Genomic DNA, 15228 nt, shown 5'->3' on the forward strand with positions numbered 1-15228 from the left:
GGCCTAGAAACACAAAACCTACCATGACTAAATCATGAAGAAATATAAAATATGAATAGATCTATAACTATGAAGGAGACTGAACCAATTATCAAAAATTTCCCCACATAGAAAATCCCTGGACCTGATGGCTCACTGGTGATTTCTACCAAACCTTTAAAGAAAAACTAGTATTAAGCCTTCTCAAACTTTCCCCAAACACTGAACAGGAACACTTCCTAACTCCTTCTATGAGGCTAGCATTATCCTGATACCAAAGCCAGACAAAGACATTACAAGAAAACTACAGACCAGTATCTCTTATGAACTGATAGAAAAATCCTCAACAAAATACTAGCAAACAGAACTCAGCAGCATACTAAAATAATTAAACACCTTGACATGAAATGGGATTTATTCCTGTAACACAAAGTTCAAAATACAAAATCAATGTGACATACCATGTTAGCAGAATTAAAGCAGGGGTGGGGGAGAATCACACAATCACCTCAATAGCTGGAGAAAAAGCATTTCATGATAAAAACACTCAACAAACTAGGAACACAAGAAAACTATCTCCACATAATAAAACTATATGAAAAACTCACAGTGAATATCATACTCAATGGTGAAAGATATGAAAGTTTTTCCTTAAGATAAGGAACAAAGCAAGGATGCCTGCTTTTACCACTTCTACTCAATCTAGTACTAGAGTTCTAGCCAGAGCAATTAGGCAAGAAAAGGAAAGAAAAGGCATCCAAATCGTAAATAAGGAGTAAAATAATCTGTTTGCAAATGATATGATCAAGGATTACCCATCAAGAAAAAGTCTGTTAGAAAAAGTCTGTTAGAGTTTTGGTTGAATCTATTGTTACCCTGTGAGTTAATTCTACCAATTTCAGATATATGGAATTCTTAACTGATTGAATAATATGCTAATTTTCTGGTTTAGATACTCACTTTACCTGTAAAACATTGTAAAGCAATCAACATAATATGAGTACCACAGGCTATGGAATCAGACAGAGCTGGGCTCTGAAACATGTACTATCACCCTAAGCAAGCCACCTAAACCCTCTAAACTTCAGTTTCCTGAAATTTAACATGGATATATTGTTACTACTTTATGAGATTGATGAGAGGGACAATGAATGTTAAGTATTAATTCCATTCAACACTTAGTAGCTATTAATACTATCACAAACTTCCTGAAAATTTCTCTAAAATCTGAGTTATAGTGTGTAAACATTAATGTCACATGTGATAAACTGTACTAGTGAGGCTCTCCTTGACCAGAAAATTATTTTTGTTCTTATTAAAAAGTATTAAATCCTACCTCATATCATCTACAGAAAAAAAATTTTTTTAATGTTTATTCATTTTTGAGAGACAGAGAGAGAGAGACAGCATGAGTGGGGGAGGGGCAGAGAAAGAGGGAGACACAGAATCCGAAGCAGGCCCCAGGCTCTGAGCTGTCAGCACAGAGCCTGATGTGGGGCTCGAACCCACAGACCACGAGATCATGACCTGAGCTGAAGTTAGACACTTAACTGACTGAGCCACCCAGGTACCCCTACAAAAAAAAATTTTTTTATAAATTTTTTAAAAATGTTTATTTATTTTTGAGAGAGAGAGAGAGAGAGACAGACAGACAGACAGACAGAGACAGAGCATGAGTGGGGGAGGGGCAGAGAGAGAGAGGGGGGAGACAGAATCTGAAACAGAACCCCAGGCTCTGAGCTGTCGGCACAGAGCCCGATGCGGGGCTTGAACCCACAGACAGCGAGATCATGACCTGAGCCAAAGTCGGATGCTCAACCAACTGAGCCACCCAGGCACCCCCTCCCCAAATTTAATGGGCAAAAGAGTTGAACAGACATTTCTCCAAAGAAAATATTCAAATGGCCAATAAGCCGAAGAAAATTGCTCAACATCATTAATCATTAGGGAAATGTAAATCAAAACCACATTAAGATATCATTTCCCATGCATTAGGATGGTTATAATAAAAAAGAGGGATGCCTGGGTGGCTCAGTTGGTTAAACATTCAACTCTTGGTTTTGGCTCAGGTCATTCACGATTTGTGGGTTCGAATCCCGCATCAGGTTCTGCGCTGGTAGTGCAGAGCCTGCTTGGGATTCTCTCTCTCCCTCTCTCTCTGCCCCTCCCCTGCTTGCATCCTCTCTCTCTCAAAATAAATAAACTAAAAAAAAAAAAAAAAAAAAAGAGTAACAGCATTCAAAAAGTATTTCATCGGCTCTCAAAGAAGGTTTCTATGTTAGTAAGCCAAAGAAGCTCTTGTCTGTGCTTCACTTGAACCTGCTATGTGTTAACCCTGTGCCACACTAGAGCTTGCTGCATGCTGTTGTACAATCAAAAGCAGTTCTCCCCTCTAGCATCTGTTGGGCAAGATGGACAGCTATAGTGGAAGAAGCACAGGTTGGGTAAGGCCTCTACAAATTTGTCTGAGATGCGGTACAGATCATGTTGGCAATGTTGCCTGGTAGTTCAGTAATAAATTCAGATTGGATGAACAACCCAAAATATCCCTCATATTTATTAGAGGGATGATTAACTCTGAAAGTGACAGGTTAATGGGAAAATACTTGGGGTCCCCCACTCCCGTGGCCTTTAGAGAGAAGGTGTGTTCTAGTGGCAGCAGGGGCAGTTTAGATATGATCTGGCTTGAAGGCAAAGTCCTGCCATGATGGGACTGCTCAGAAATTCTTGCAGCTGTGTGAATTTAGAGCCTGATGTTATAAACACACATCAAGGTGGGGAATATACTTTTTTTTTCCAGAAGCATATTGTTGAGTATCATTTAGCACAGTTGTAGGAAGTCAATTTGGTAACAGGACATAAAAATATTAGATGTATTTCTGACGAGTGGAAGCATCTCCTTTCCATCCTTTCCTGCTTATCTTTTCAGTGCCTGATATCAGTCTTGGCCCTCTGCCTTAGCCTACTTTCAACTCCCTCAGTCTGCTCAAGTTGCAAAGGACAGGATCATTAATTCATACTGAATGAAAAATATAAATGCCTGGCAATACCCAGGTGTGTGCACCCTGGCCAGAGCACCTGCATTTTGACAGGAAAAATTGCCAGTCCAAAGGACTCAATTAAACCACAAGCAAGGTGTGAAAGTATGTTTGGACATAGGTGTTCCAGGGCATGGTCTCTTGACTCACATTTAAAAGGGTAAAAATCAGCTCTTCTATTTTGCATCCTTTGTAAAGTGAATTGTGCTTCCCCAACATACAAATATTTACAGTCTAATGAGTTTAATAAAAGCCCTGCTCTTCAGGCCAGCCTTTTCTGATCCCTCAGGTTGGTATACATGTTCTGTTCTAGGTGCCAAGAGTTCCTGCATCTCAGCACTCTCCACAAGGCACCTACTGTAACTGCTTAAGTCTACCTCAGAGGGCAGTAGGAAACACTTCCTACTTTTCCTTTTTTCCCAAGGCTAGGTTCATTTTAGGGCCACAATGCTTGCTTAATGAATGAACACTTCCTAACTTTAGGAATGAGTAAGAAATCTGTTTTATAGTCCTTGGTCCTAAACTGTGCCAAGACCTTTTTTTCTCTTACTCCACTCTTATGCCTGTCTGCTAATTAGACATCCTGCAGGTACTGCACAACACCTGCCCTGGCAGTTTATTACATAAACCAAGGTGTACAGGCTTTCACTGACACACCTGGGTTTATGAGGCTGATGGGAAAGTTCATACATTTTCACCCTGGAGTGAGAACCTTCTCTATTCCATTATAAGAAAGCATTGCTGTAGCAGCACTTTTTAAAGGAATAAATTCTTAGGAAAATTTTCTACAGTGATTACATGCTAAAATATAGACATTTAGGTTGAAAAGAATGCCCACAGCATTGAGCTAAGGAGCAAATATTAAGAGTTTCTAAATCTATAATTTATTCTGAGTTTTGGCTGCAACATTCCCATGGGTTATTAATAGGGCAACCAAGTTCACACCCTGTGAAAAAAACAGATCATGCAGACCCAGTATGTTACGAATCTCAACCACAAACTTCTGACTTCTCAACATTCCCAGTGAAATTATGAACAAAGTAAATGCCTAAGTAGGGTAAAGGCACTTTACCTCCAGCCTGAATTGAAATGTACCACACCCTCCTTTTATTTCAAAGGACCATTAAATAGTAAGTGTAGTGAAGGGTCAATGGGCAAAGAGTTAAGTCCTCTTTGTGCTGCAACTTGCACCAGAGTGCACAGGAGTGTTGATCTTCAAAGTGCTCATTGCTCACCTCATACAAAGGATTAGGACCTTACAATGCCAGTGTGCTGTGTTCCTAAAAAATAAATTATCTTGATGACTGGTAAGTCCCAGGCTCTTCTTTAAACTAAAGTCAATTAAGGATTCAAAACTGAACATTACAAATCAGCCTCACTGATTCATATCAGAGTTGATTAACCAGTTTTTAAATTTTCCAGTTGATAATGTTTAAAAAGATATAACTATAACCCTAAATTTCTTGGCACAAAAACAAAGATCCACACAGTCAACAACCACTACCCACCCACATTATATAAAAACAATGAGGTGTTAAGAGCAACTCTCTGTTCATAAGCAGGTCAATCTGTTGAAAACAAACAAGGAAGCAGCTTTTGCCCTATTTAACTTAACCAGCATAATCAAATACAAGTTCCTACGAAGACATAACTTGCTGGGTGCTAATAAGCACAGCAACAGACACTAAATGGAATTCCTTCATATACATACCAGGCATTTAAATCCACTGTTCTTTTGCCAACTGCTCTAAAAACAAGTACCTATGAAACATACTGCTTTTCAAGGAGGCTTCCCCCAGAAACACAGAGAATGAGAACAGGCTTCAAAATTGCAGTCTTGTTGTTCTTAGGACCCTTAAAACTTACCATGCCAATGGCTCCCTCCAGCTTTATTTACATTTTTCCTCAGCAACCTCCCAGGCCAGAGAGCCCCACCAAAAGGGTTGGTTGGGGAAGCGCAGGCACTTGCTTTCAAACCACCAGTGCAGATTCCATTCACCAAAACCAGACAGAGCTGTTTAAAGATGCCCTCTCTACGACCCTGCTTGCTGAAGGTCAAGTACACTATCACTCCCTGTAACCAAGGAAGCAAAATTGACATGTTCCTGCCGTTTCACCAGCTGCTAAAGCAGTTTGTCTAATAATATGATTAATTGCTTCTAGGGAAGATGTACTTTGCTTTACAAAGTTCTCCCTTCACCTAGGTTGCTGCCTTTGCTAAATGTGCACCCCCCACCCCCGCCCCACCAGCTTCCCCTTAAAGACCACCTTTCCTGAACTGAGAGCTCCTGAGAGCATGTTACCATGGAATCTAACCAACTCAAAAGAGTCCTAAAACTATAAAGAGTGGAGGTAAGATTTGGAGAACTCAGAAATACCACATTCTGCATATAGCATTTTCAACTTCACAGTACATCAAGCCAACATTTTTAAAGACATGGGGTCTTTGCAAACTACTATACCATTCAAAGGGAAGGCAACATAACAATCACAAGAATAACAGCACTGGGCACATTTAACAAATATTTTACTACACCCACCCAATATGTGCCAGGCTTATGAGTACAGGTCAGAGTTCTAGCCCCTGTAGCCTCTCATACTCGCAGGAAGGTGAGCACATGTAGTCTGTGCAAATGAGGATGCTGTATGTAGTAACTGGCCACGGAATGGCTCAAGTCTCAGTGTCAGCCCTCCCCCGCAGGCCATAGAGGAAAGAGCTTCTGAGGTCACTGTTAGAGGTGGGGCTGTAACTAATACTCAGATCCTCTGGCTGCTAGACAAGAGCACCTGTCTCTAAGCCAAGCTGTAGCCTTCTGTTTGACATGTAACTTAACTACCTGTTTCAATACCTGGGCAAAGAACTAATATAAAGTGAATGCTGGCCAATCACCAAAAACAGACAAAACAAATGAAAGCCAGGGGGGGGGGGGGAGGAGTAGAAAGAAAGAGGTTTTAGGGATATTTACTTTTATATAGGATAAGAGGAGGGAACTGATAGAGTAAGGAAATTTTTAATAGTAAGTTCACTGTGTTATAAACAATGAATTTCTACTCCACAGAAGTTTGTATACGTACTAACTTAAAACAATCCAAGTTAAAGGAATATGCCACCTATTTTTTAGGTTCTGGCACAAACCTAGGCATCCCAACCTAAAAGGGAAAAATTAATTCAGGAGTAAAAAAAGAGAGAGGATTCTCCTTTTTACCTATTTTTTTTTTACATTAGAGAGCGTGTGTGCTCAAGTGGGGGACAGTGAGAGAGAATCTAAAGCAGAGAGCATGGAGCCTGAGATGCAGGGCTTGATCCCATGACCCTGGGATCATGACCTGAGCTGAAATCTGGAGTGGGACGTTCAACCAACTGAGCTACCCGGTGCCCTAAGGATTCTCCTTTTTTAAAAAGGAAACTAAAAGTCCCCCTACCTCAACAACTATTTAAAGTTCTAAGAAACGTAACATTCAGTAAAGCTAATAAGTGATGTGTAAAATGAAAGATTAATACAAAGAAGCAAAAAGCTCCAAGGCCCAACTGTTCAGGTCAATAGGTCTGTTCTTCTCATCATAAAAATCTGTACACGCCCTCTGATCTGGTGATTCTACTTCTGGGAATCCACCTTATATAAACTATCCTAAATACAGAAATGGCTTTATCAGTGTGTGCTCCTAAATTATTTTTCTAGGGAATACAGGAATTCCCTCTCTCAGGGGTCTGGATAAAGTAGAGCCCACCTTCAACTGTAGAAGCAGAAAGTGCCAGATACTTGCAGGTCTAGCTTACCTTAGTGGGCAGCGGGTTGATCAGATGTTCGTGCTGAGACTACTGGCAGCAGGAACCCCATGGCCAGCCTAGGCAGTGTTGTGGTGTATAGCCATAGCTTCACCAAACTGGCTCTTTGGGGAGATTTGTTTTCATAGCTGCAAAGCTATATTTCTAGTCCTCCTGTAACTCTGTCAAGTTAATCCAATCCTTCCCCACACATAGTTTAACTCCGTGTTTTTTAGGAATCCTATTTTTTTTTAAATCAGCAACAGCTGGTTTTTCTTGTTTGTTTTGGGCACCCTCAACTGGTAAAGAATGGATGTATTTAACCTAAAGGTCAGAATCAACTTAAATGTCCCAAACTAGGAGATAGGTTAGTAAATTATTCTATACTCCCTTGATACAATATTATGTAGCTATGAAAAATGTTGGTTATGCAGGCTATGTAGCAACCTGTGGAAAGGATATTTACATTTATTCTGTCAAACAACAATCTAGGTGTGCACACTGATTACAGCTGGATGACGTGCATGTGAAAAGAAGACCAAAAAAGAATATGCTTATTCATTCAATAAAGAAATCTTAATATTGAGTGCTTACTATGTTCCAGGCACTCGAAAGTGTTTTACACTGGGAAGACAAACAGCAAGTGAAACAAAGTTCCTGCCTTTCTGCAACTTACATTCTATTGTGATAAATAAAAAAGTATATATGTTTTTTATTTTATTATTTTTATTATTTTTTTAATGTTTATTTATTTTTGAGAGAGACATAGTGTGAGCGGGCAAGAGGCAGAGAGAGGGAGACACAGACTCTGAAGCAAGCTCCAGGCTCTGAGAGCTGTCAGCACAGAGCCTGATGCAGGGCTTGAACTCACGAACTGTGAGATCATGACCTGGGCTGAAGTCAGAAGCTTAACCAACCGATCCACCCAGGTGCCCCTATGTTTTTTAGATAATGATAAGCATTTTGGAGAAAAGTAAGATGTAAGAGGGATAAAGGGTGACCGAGGTGGAAATGGTTGTTATTTTATACAAGAAGTGATAAAGTAATAAAATGATAGTGTTAAGATGTGCTCAAATATAGAAATATGGCTTTCTTTTCTCCTCTGCAAATTTTCCAGCATGTTTTACCACTTTCATAATCAATTAAAAAAAAAATTTCCAAAAAAGTTACCTTTTAAAACCAGCAAATATTGCTAGAATTTGGTATTATGAATGATCTTATTTTCTACCCCAAGTCTGATATAATGAGTGTTCTTCATACTTTTCTTCATTTTAAAAAGAAAAACTTTTCTACGCATTCAGGAAAATATATATATTTTTTTGTAAGATGAGATTCTACTGTGAAAAAGAATTCTCGGTCTCCATGTCCTTTGAAGGACTGCTACTGAAGATATTTTAAAACCATGCTATATTTCTGCAACTACAAATCTAAACTGAATCATCCTGGTAGGCAGCTAGTTACAGGGAAACTCATTACACTTAGAACACCAGCTCCTGTCTGGGTGGCTTTGGACAAGTCCCTTAATTGTTCTAAGCCTCTGCTTACTCATTTGTAAAACTGAGGTGGATACCTCTTACTTCACAGAATAATGGGAGGATTAAAATGAGGCAATGAAGTACAATGCATTATATAAATACAGAGCATTCCTACTAAAATTTCCCTGACGAAATCCAATGCACAATGCTAAACCTATCACCCTGAATAAGATGTTATCTCCTATGCAAATGTTCATTTGTTTGTTTATAGACAAGATGGTTTCATTTCTAATCCTCCATTTTCTGTGACCAATAAAAGGCTACAGTCTCCAAAATCTTTTTAAAAGTATGAGGCACTAAAGGTATACATATACCTCAAATGCAGTGAGATTTCAAGAAAGGAGATGTTTTCTAGGATAGAACGTTACTATTCTCCCCAAGACATACTTATCATAGGAAATTATTTTGGCACAATCCTTCTACGTAAGGTATGTCATATCTACAAGGGCATCATGCTTCATCATTTTCTCCTTTTTGACAATTCCACTTATCAACTCTTTTTCCCTCTCCATACTACCAGTAAGTTGTCTTACTTATAACACTAGTTTTATTCTAAGTCCACTGTGTATATTTCATTTACAAAACAGCTTCACTTTACTACCCTTAACTCATAGCTTACGTCTGTGCAACTATCTGAATTTTCCATTACATCTTCTATGATAGCTATGCCCAAGTATTTACATGAAATACATACTACTTTTTAATAACTTGCTTCTTTTTATTTCTCTTGAATTTAGTTATTGTACTATACTGATTTTTGGAAATTATTTCTGTATTAATGGATATATTTACTATGAGTATCACTTTGGTATAGTAAAAGAGTCATTAAGAAACACTGCAATAGGGGCGCCTGGGTGGCGCAGTCGGTTAAGCGTCCGACTTCAGCCAGGTCACGATCTCGCGGTCCGTGAGTTCGAGCCCCGCGTCAGGCTCTGGGCTGATGGCTCGGAGCCTGGAGCCTGTTTCCGATTCTGTGTCTCCCTCTCTCTCTGCCCCTCCCCCGTTCATGCTCTGTCTCTCTCTGTCCCAAAAATAAATAAAAACGTTGAAAAAAAAAAAATTTTTAAAAAAAGAAACACTGCAATAAAAAGGGGGTGCTGGGTCTGAAGGAACAGACAACTCCTTGAAGGAAGGGTCACATGGTATGTACTCAATGAATGCTTGCTGAATTAACAACAGAGTTTATCAGTGGCCCAGCTACTTCTTGTATATAAAGCTATATGATTGTTAACTGTCAAAAAAAAAAAAAAAACCACAAAAAAACCAAAACCCCACAAAAACTTGGAAGGTAACATTCTGCCCAGATAGCTTTTGAATCAGTGATTCTACTTCTGGTCTAGAGAAATACACCCAACATGTGAGCCCAACAAGGCATCATATACAAAGATGTTCGTTGTAGCACTATTTATGTTTGGGAAAATCTGGAAACAACTCAAAAATGTGCTTCTATAGTGGAGTGGCTACATAAATAGAGCTCTAATTTATGTAATACTACATGATAGTAAAAAGAATTATATAGATTTGAGTAACTGGAACTCTTGTACACTACTGGTAGGAATATAAAATGCTACTATTTTGAAAATCAATCATTATATTTGAGACAAAGTAAAAAAGGCAACTTATAGAACATCTTATCTAGTGTGGTTCCATTTATGCTAAATTTAAAAATCTATAAACACTTAACCCTTGAAAAACATGGGTTTGAAGTGCATGAGTACCCTTACATGAAGATTTTTTACAATAAATGCAGTGTGATACTGTGTATGTATTTTCCCTTCCTTATGACTTTCTTAATAGCATTCTTTCTCTAGTTTACTTTGTTGTAAGACTATAATACATACAACATACAAAACATGTGTTAATCATTTTATGTTATTGATAAGGCTTCCAGTCAATAGGAGGCTATCAGAAGTTAAGTTTTGGGGGAGTCAAAAATTATACATGGATATTCAACTATGCGGGGTTTGGCATACCATCCGAGCCCCCATGTTCTTTAAGGATCAAATGTACTTCTATAGTGACATATACATGAATATAAATACTTAGGAAAAAACCCTGGAAGGTAACACACCAAAGTAAAACAAATTTCAAGAACTGTTATTATACAGACCAGATTTTCTGATTATATTAAGTTTAAAAAGTTACAAAAAAGATAATTATCAATGTAAAACTTAGAACTATAAAACTGCTAGAGAAAACAAGGGGGAAAATCTTTGTGATCTTGTGTTAGGTAAAGATTTTTAGTAGGACATCCAAAGTATGATTCATAAAAAAAAAACTGATAAATTAGACTTCATCAAAGTAAAAAATTTGTGTCTTCAAAAGACATGGTTAAGAGAATGAAAGATAAACCACAGACTAGGAGAAAGTATTTGGAAACCTGTTAAGGACATGTAATCCAGAATACACAAAGAACTCTCAAAATTGAATAAGAAAGCAAACAATTTAAAAAAATGGGCATAAGATTTCAACAGATGAAAGATGATATATGCATGGCAAATAAACACATGAAGGATACTCAACATTAGTCATTAGAGAAATGGAAACTAAAACTACCATGAGGAACCAGTACACATCTACGAGAATGCCTGACATTAAACAGACTGACCACACCAAGTATTGGCAGGGTTGTAGAGCAAGTAGCACTTTTGTATACTGCTGGAAGGAATACAAAATGGTACAACTACTTTGGAAATCAAGTGGGCAGTTTTTACACAAGAGAAATGAAAGCCTATGTTCTCATGAACACTTGTACAGAAATGTTCATAACAGGGGCACCTGGGTAGCTCGGTCGGTTAAGCGTCTGACTTCAGCTCAGGTCATGATCTCGTTGTTTGTGAGTTCAAGCCCCACATCAGGTTCTGTGCTGGCTGTGTGGAGCCTGGAACCTACTTCAGATTCTGTCTCCCTCTCTCTCTGCCCCTCCCCTGCTTGAGCTCTGTCTCTCTCGCTTTCAAAAATAAACATTTAAAAAAATGTTCGTAACATGTTTAGTTGTAATAGGCAAAAAAAAAAAAAAAAAAAAAGGGAAACAGCTTAAATGTCTATCCATTTAGGATAAAAGTATTTACCCATTCAGGCTAAAGAAAATTTGCAATACAATGGATACACTTTTATAAAAAATGAACGAAGTACTGATACATATAAAACATGGATGAGTCTGAAAATAATGATGCTGAATGAAAGAAGCCAGATAAGAAAGGGTATATACTGTATGATTTCTTTCATAGAAAATTCTACAAACTGCAAATCAATCTAAATGATAGGAAGATAACCATTGGCTGCGTGGAAGTGATATGGCTAGAGCTCTACCTAGAAGATAATAGATAGCTGAATTGTTGTATTAGAAAAGAAGAAAGGCTAAGAAATCAATAAGCTAAGATCCATCCTAAGAACTTACAAAAAGAATACCAAAATAAGGGCCAAAAAGCAGAAGAAAATAATAAAAACAGAAACTAATCAGAGATAAAATAGCTCTCTGGTGAAACCAATCAAAGGGAAAATAAGAGATACACAAATAATACTAGGAATAAAAGAGGGCTGTAACTAGAGTTGCCTCAAATGTTAAAATATAAAACAAATATATTCTGAACAGAATGCCAATAAACTTGAAAATTTGACAAAACAAATTCTTAGAAAAAGGTGTAACTTATTAAAACTGAGTGAAGTACAAATAAAAAATTTGAATAGTCCTTTAGCCATTAAAGAACCTGAAACAATAGTTAAAAATCTTTCCATGCCCTAGTAGTTTTACTGGTGCATTCTGTAAGCATTCAAGAACCAAAAAATTTCCAATTTTACATAAATTATTACAAAAAGTAGAAAAGGAAGGGACTTACTCCCAATTCTCTTTATGAGGCTATGCTAACCTTGATACCAAAACATAAAAAAAAATTTTTAACATTTATTTATTGTTCAGAGAGTGTGAGCAGGGGAGGGGCAGAGAGAGGGAGACACAGAATCCAAAGCAGGCTCCAGGCTCTGAACTATCAGCACAGCACCTGATGTGGGGCTCGAACCCGCGAACCGCAAGATCATGACCTGAGCCAAAGTCGGACACTTAACCAAATGAGCCACCCAGGTGCCCCCCAAAACATAAGAAAAATTAAAAGTCAATCCTACTCATGAACATGATAGACAATTCCTAAACAGTGTTAGCAAACTGAATCCAAAATGTGTGTGTGTGTGTGTGTGTGTGTGTGTGTGTGTGTGTGTGAATCATGTTTGACATTAACCCCAGAATCAAGATGGGCTTAAAATTACAAATCAATCTAATTCACTACAGTAGCCAGTCAAGAGAGAAATCATATGATAATTAAGGTGCCAGAGGGGGAAAAAAAAGGTGATAAAATCCAACATTTGCTGAGTATATAACAACTTTTCCTCCAACTGGGAACAGAAGAGAATGTCCTGGACTGATAAAGAGAAAATGTTCATACAAACATCATATCTAATTAATTGTTGAAAGCATTCCTTTCAAGATGAGGAACAAGGCAATGCCACCTGTTCCTTCTATTCAACATTGTACTGGAGATCTAGCTAGGATTGTAAGGCAAGACAAAAACATAAGGATTAGAAAGAAAAAAAAATCCAAATGAACATATAGCGAAATTATTAGAATAAGAGAAAGGCTGTTCAATTAAAAAAATTATAAACTTGCATTTCTATATACCAGCAAAGTTGGAAAATAAAAAGTTTAATATACTTGTAAACAGCATCACAGAACATAAAGTATGTATTAGGAAGCAAATAAAAAAATGTTATATCTTTATGAAAAAAATAAAGAAAACAAGTAAATGGAAAGATCTGCCATGTTTATAGAAGAGAGTGATATGAAGTAAAGTTATAAGATCATATAGGGTAACAGCTTGATTTGATGCCACATATAAGCCCAAATTGTTGGAGAACACAGAACCAGAAAAAGCTAGTCCTTGGAGAGAGGATATAAATTTGACTCTCAGAACAAAGCAAAGAGGAGTGATCATGTGTCCCCAGAAGGAGTTTGAAAGAGATGTTACTGGACAGCTTCCTGGTTCCATACAGCCTGATCGTACATCCTGAGATTCAGTTCTGTGAATATCCTTCCAACAAATCTTTTTTCACTTAAGCAAGTTTGAGTGTCACTTGTACAAAGCATGCTCCCCCTCTTCCCTGCCTGGAATATACCCCACACCCAGATACTCACCAGGATCACTCTTACTTCATTCAGGTCTCCATTTAAATGTCACCTTCTAACCTTCTAAGAGTCTTCCCTGAATGTGCTTAGATATTGTCACTTTCTATCTCTTCCCTTTTCTTTATAGCGCTTATCACTCTCTTGACATTTTACTTGTTTAGATGTTTGTTTCCTTCCCAACAGAATAGAAACTTCACGTGAGCAGAATGTTCATCTTGAAAATCAGAACAATGCCTAGTACACAGCACACTGTAAGCACCCCTTAACTACTTGTTGAATGGATAAATGAACGAGTATTTTTGGAGCGCCTATGAAGAATTTCAATTCCAAGTACTTTTCTTGACTTCCAATTAAATACAGCAAATACATTCCACATGCATTTATCATCTCTATTCCTTTACCAAATCTAAGTATGAATAAAGGATAAAAAAATGTACAGACCCACAAGGACAAAAAGGATAGTCAAGAAGAGGGCAGTGGATCACAAATACTAACAAACTTCAGGAAGACAGAAAACAGAAGAAGGAATGGAAACCAACTCAGTGAGTGGAGAACTTGGTGTGGTGCTGCCATTTCTTCTGTCTTTCTGTGCCTTTCACAGAACTTCCAACAGCGCTATGTAGAGACAGAGCATTCAGAGGTTCATGACCTCTGTGGTCCATAGGAACCACTATGAGGGGGACTCAGGAACTAAGAACTTGCTATTTTCGGTGGAAAACCAGTGGCAGTTGCTAACTATGATGATTTTGTACTTTGGATCTGGATTTGCTACACCTTTTCATTATTTTTTTTTAACGTTTATTTATTCTTGAGAGAGAGAGAGAGAGAGACAGAGAGAGACAGAGCATGAGCCAGGGAGGGGCAGAGTGAGAGAGGGACACAGAATCGGAAGCAGACTCCAAGTTCTGAGCTGTCAGCATAGAGCCTGACACAGGGCTCGAACTTATGAGCTGTGAGATCATGACCTGAGCCTAAGTCAGATGCTTAACTGACTGAGCCACCCAGGTGCCCCACTGCTGCACCTTTAAAAAAATTTTTTTTTAAGTTTATTTATTTTGAAAGAGACAGAGACAGTGTGAACAGGAGAAGGGCAGAAACAGAGGGGGGGAGAGAGAGAATCCCAAGCAGACTCTGCACCATCAGCACAGAGCCTGACATGGGGCTCGAATTCAGGAAAACATGAGATCATGACCTGAGCTGAAACCGAGAATCAAACGTTTAACTGACTGAACCACCCAGGTGACCCTGCACCTTTTTTTTTTTTTAATAGTAAGATACCAACTGCTTAAGAAATAGATATGCTTTAATTAATCCATTACATAGATGTGAAAAGCAGCATTTTAATTAAGAGGTGCAATCTCTTTGAAAAACAGATCGAACTCCTGAATTCAAATTACTCGTTCTATTTGTAAATAAACCTAGGATATGGATCCTTAATGCCTCTTTTCTGAAACATGGGATGTAATAATTGTGCTTACTTTTTTATTTGGGAAATATTCCAGTATTAGTTTGTTTGATTGAAATAGGTGTGTGGATTTAGCTTCTTTCCTGGTTTTATTTTTTAACTTTTTTAAATGTTTATTTATTTCTGAAAGAGAAAGAGTGCACGAGCAGGGGAGGGGCAGAGAGAGAAAGAGAGAGAGAATCTCAAGCAGGCTGCCCACTGTCAGCACAGAGCCCAATGCATGGCTCAAATTCATGAACCGCGTGAGATCATGACCTGAGCCAAAATCA

The 15228-nt window shown here is 38.1% G+C and overlaps 1 protein-coding gene across 7 annotated transcripts in view; it reads right to left on the bottom strand.

The window, feature by feature from the left end:
- Window positions 1–15228, bottom strand: part of NR2C2 (nuclear receptor subfamily 2 group C member 2) — a 97960-nt gene that overhangs the window by 54759 nt on the left and 27973 nt on the right. The gene's annotated exons all lie outside the window — the stretch shown is intronic.

Source organism: Panthera tigris, chromosome A2 (assembly GCF_018350195.1).
Source record: "Panthera tigris isolate Pti1 chromosome A2, P.tigris_Pti1_mat1.1, whole genome shotgun sequence".
Taxonomy (NCBI): Eukaryota; Metazoa; Chordata; class Mammalia; order Carnivora; family Felidae; genus Panthera; species Panthera tigris.